The sequence below is a fragment of the Adiantum capillus-veneris genome, chromosome 16 (assembly GCF_014529385.1).
Source record: "Adiantum capillus-veneris isolate H3 chromosome 16, ASM1452938v2, whole genome shotgun sequence".
Taxonomy (NCBI): Eukaryota; Viridiplantae; Streptophyta; class Polypodiopsida; order Polypodiales; family Pteridaceae; genus Adiantum; species Adiantum capillus-veneris.
The window spans coordinates 31,972,720-31,977,499 of NC_140946.1; the positions used below are offsets into that span (position 1 = coordinate 31,972,720).

At 48.7% G+C, this 4,780-nt stretch overlaps 1 pseudogene; it reads left to right on the plus strand.

Annotated features, from left to right (window-relative positions):
- Window positions 1-2,703: 2,703 nt before the first annotated feature.
- On the plus strand, window positions 2,704-4,189 carry LOC147438817 (uncharacterized; annotated as a pseudogene).
- The last annotated feature ends 591 nt before the right edge of the window (window positions 4,190-4,780 follow it).

The following is a 4,780-nucleotide window of genomic DNA, read 5'->3' on the forward strand; positions in this document are numbered from 1 at the left end:
ACCCAATAGACGTGTTCGCAGTCGCTTTGGTCAAGCAGCATATGTGAGGCCACAAGATGTAGCCTCTGACAGCTCGGGGGATATGTGTTTAAACGGAGAGCTCTATATAGATATAGGAAGTTATGCTGAGTTATGCGAGGATGAGAGAGAGATCTCTTGAAGCCACAAATATTGTATTTGAGCAATTTTGCTCCGTATTGTAAAAGCTCTGGCTCTCTAAGTACCTTCCATGGTGTATAACGCTCTTTTCTACTCGCGCTCACATCTTTTGATTGAAAATTCTGAGTTTTCGACTTGCCTCTTCTATCACTCAATTCATTGCGTCATTGTATTTATATGCGTCATTACGTCATTGTATTTAATGGTCTTTGCGTCATTGTCTACTCTATTCATTCAATATTAAGTTTAAATATTCGTGTGTTTAATGCAGGTATGGATGATGAGGAGTTTCTTTCTTCTTTGTCACCGCAGCAGAGACAGTGGTACGCGGAGCGTCATCGCTCTGACGCATCATCGCGCGTTCCTACTCCATCCGCATCTCCCTCTCTTTCGGATCATTCGGCGCGCTCCAAAGCTTCGGGGTCGACGAGACGAGCTTCACACTCGTCTAAACACCGGCGCTCTAGTGGTGGCGGTGGCGGTTGTTGTGGGGATTCCGCCGCCGATGCCTCCACACCGCCTCGTGTTGGACGAGGCTCTTTACCCTCCCCTTCTTTGTCCGCCCCCACACCAGCCACAGCATCGCCATCTACGCCAGGTTTTGCGCGGCTGAGTGTTCCTAGCAGCTAAACACCTCTACCTACTCCGCCAGGAGCCACCCCACTCGACACTCCTCACTTCGGGGCCCAGACGTCGGTGGAGACACCTGACGTCCGTACCCCCATCGACACGCCGCTAGAGACCACTGCCGGGACACCCAGGTTCACGCGTCACCGGCCAGAGGGCTTGTCTTACTTCGTCGACTTCAGCGGCGGCATCATCATGGATGATGACGGCAAGAAGGTGATCTCGCGCATGCGTGGTCTTTGCTCTCAGCTGTTTAGACACTACATACTAAACAAATGGAGTGAAGTACCAAGTGATTTAAAAAACAGAGTCATCAGCATACTTCATGATGAGTTTCCCGTTCCAACACGGGATCAGCGCTTCAATGAAGACCTGATGAAGATTCGAATGCGCGAATACTGCAAACACAAGCGTTCCGAAGTGCAAAAAGCAATCAAGCATGGGTGGAACAGGCCAGATTGGCTGGCCAAAGAAGATTGGAAGAATGCGAAGAAAGCAGCGCGCATTGCTCTTTATGTTCGATAGTTTAGGGTTTATGAGTTTTTTAATTCTAACATAATGAAATCTTTGTATGTTTTGACAGTGGTCGATGACAGGACGTGATCCCACACCGTACGAGCGCGAGTACGCAGACAGGAAGGGCTTAAACGCCCTGATGGACATTCTCAGTTCTCGCGGCGGCATGGTTAGTATTAGGGTTTACTCTTTTCTATTTTTTGTATTGTTTTATAAATGTCGTTATATGTTTATACTTACTGAAAGCTGTCTTATTGTCTTTTTTTGCAGAATCCGACAGATACGCCGCTTGGACGCGATGAGACGTCTGACTAGACGACGTCAGTTTAGCCGTAGCTAGATAGCATTAGTTTAGGGTTTCTCATAGCTTATGTATCATGAGACGGATTTTATACGTCTTTTTGAACCATGTATATTATTACATTTGTCACGGCAGTTCATTTTGCCAATCAATTCTTTATGCCTATGATGTTGTACAATTGTCATTATTACATTTGCCAATCAATTTATTTTGCCTATGATGTGTACAATTGTCAATTTTACGCTTGTCAATTTTGCAAACAATGCGTCTTGTGGGTGACTATTTTGGGTCTATTATCTACCCTTGCACTTTTTTTAAAAAGTGAATCAAGTACAATATGGTTGATGGGTGGCAGGGCATTCAATGCCCTGTCACCAAAAAAAAATTCTCTCGGGCGTCGCTATAACCGTTACTATTTATGGCTCTGTAGCGTCGCTATGAGCGTCGCTATAGACTTCTGTGTAAACGTCGCTATAACCGTCGCTATGAGCGTCTCTATATAGCGACGTTTATAGCGTCGCATATAGCGACGCTATTAGCGACGCCGGGGGTTATAAAAACCCAGTGTATTTTCGTCGCTAACAGCGTCACAAGAGCACACAACCTCTTGTAGTGTTATGAGCTATCTCACCCTCACCTCTTGTTGTAGAATTTAGAGAGAGAGAGAGAGAGAGAGAGAGAGAGAGAGAGAGAGAGAGAGAGATCAGCCAGACTTTGCTTCCGATGACATGGTTAATGCATTTTTTGCAATTAACAGAGGCCAAAATGTTGAGGAGCCCAGTGAGCATGCATGGGCACATTAAAGTAGGGCTCCGATCTTAGCTTGCGAGGCTGTAAGTCAGCAGGTTCATCCTATTTGTGTGTTGCGAGGTCGACATGGCCTTCATACACAAAGAGGCGTTCGTAATATTTGAAACGACATTTTATTAGATTTTTTTGTTGAATTTATATTGTGAATGTAATTTACGAAAGAAACCTACCTGTAGCCATCCACGCCGGCATGGATGGCTTTAGGCAGTTTCATTTTCTACAAAAGTAGTAAGTATGTCAGATTGATTATGAAAAATGCCAATTAGTTGCCCCTGGTTAAACTCGGGGCAAGCTGTGGTGAGGACATGGATAGAACTGTGTTCAAGCTACCACTCACAGGACTCCTTAACAATGGGGTAGTTTGCTTGCTCGTGTTGATGCAGAGCCTTGAAGTGTTGGCCAGCGCACAAGAGATTGGGGGAGTTTTGGCGGACACGTCGAATTTCCTGGATTCTGGGCTCGCTACACTGGGTGCTCTGAGCGCTTGGACCAACGCCTCTGTGAGAGGCATATTGGACTTCGAATGCGCTCTGAGGGAGGCCACTTACGTGCACTGTTACACGCTACAACTCTCACCGGTGGAGTCCATCTGGGCGTTCATAGCAGATGTTGATGTGTTAGTCGTCACTTATGCCCTTTTCACTGTGGGGAAATGCAAGTTGATGGACAAGGCCCTCGCATGGTGGTTGGTAAACAGAATGAAAGCCACAATGGAGATGGTTTGTTGCAAATGGTACAATGATGCAACTTCGGAGTGCGACAGCAACCCTGCAAACAGCCGAGCCACATGCATGCGGGTGCTTGCTCATACCCTCAACTTTCGTCGATCGGCATTCTCTGTGGGAGTGGAGCGAGATGTACATAGGTGCAAGTCTCACGATGATGGCACACAGCAGTACGTTGTGGTGTACTGCCGAGAGTGCGTGATGTCAAACTGCCACGGCCTCCAGCTATCGGCTGGAGGGGAGAGACCAGGACCGGGACTACTGGGAAGCCATTTCCGATTGTTTGACCGCACTTGCTTGCGAGAACATAGGAGGCATCATTCTGGCTGATGTGGATTTAAACATGGCCACTGTTGCTCTTCGTCGTCGATCTGCCATATCTGGTGATGAGCAGGCGAGGAATGTGCAGACAGCTCTATTTGACGTGTTGGACAACCCCGAGCGAATTGGCAGTGCTGAGTTTGAGAAGGCAGCCTCCGACAACAGTTCCATGAGGTATGGGGTCCTGTGCCTTATGGAGATATTCATCCAGCTTGCACTGGTGGTCACTCTGCACTTGAATGCTTTCAGTGCAGGGCTAGCAGCCAGGTGTATCATGCGATCGTATGTTGGGGATGCTAGTGGCACAGGCTCCATGCTAGAGCTTCTCTTTCCCAAGATGTATGTAGGATCTGATTCGAGGCTCTTTGCAGCAGGGTTTCCCATAGGGCGCTACAGCTTGTGGCGGCTTACGATCATCTTAGCGATTCGAGGAATAGGGCCAGTTGCAGTTCTAGCTCTGTGGAGCTACTTCATTCTTAGTGGAGACCATACACTCCTCTATTCTAGGGCTTACACAAAGCGTCTGGCCTCCTGGGCTGTGTGGTACAGGCCCGCCGTCGATGTCTTGCAGACCCTAACAGGCTGCACCATTTGTTACTATATGTACGCCATGTCCTCAGCTGTGGAGTGCGTCAATTGATGAGAATGTTAGGAAGATACGTTTTGCCGTCCATGTGGCAGCAGTGGAGGAGGAACAGGGGTCAGCGGCCTGATGAGTCGGGCAGATCAGGCGGGGCGGCCAAAGTCTTTATCTTTAACCTCTCTCTGGAGGTCGGGTGGCGCATGCGTATGCAGGTCTCTCTTCCTTTCTAATGGAAACCGCCCACAGATGGTCTGACACCTCTCTCTCTCACACACAGCCTGTTTCAGAGTCGGTGGGGCGGCTCTCGTAGGCTTTTAACTCTTTCTCTGTCTCTCTCACCCACAGTGAGCCACCTACAGGAGCGCAGGCTTCTCTCTCTCTCTCTCTCTCTCTCTCTCTCTCTCTCTCTCTCTCTCTCTCTGGCGGGCTCCTCATGCTGGTTTCCTTGAGTTCAGCGAGGAGCGTGAGGGAGGGTAGCTACACTGTGCCAAGGGGGCGAGCTGGGTGTGCAAATGTGAGGAGGTGATGAGCATCAGAGGTGCGATGGAGAGGTGAGCAGGTAGAGAGAACAACATGCTCGCAGGTATAGAGAGCAACTCAGCACGGCGTTGCAGTCTCTCTCTGTCTCTCCGGAGAGAGTTGTTTTGCTGTTGTTGTGATAGCAATCTCTCACTCCATGCAGAGGGATGAGCAACGAGCTGCTCGGCGTAGGAGAGAGATGAGGGACATGTAGGTGGG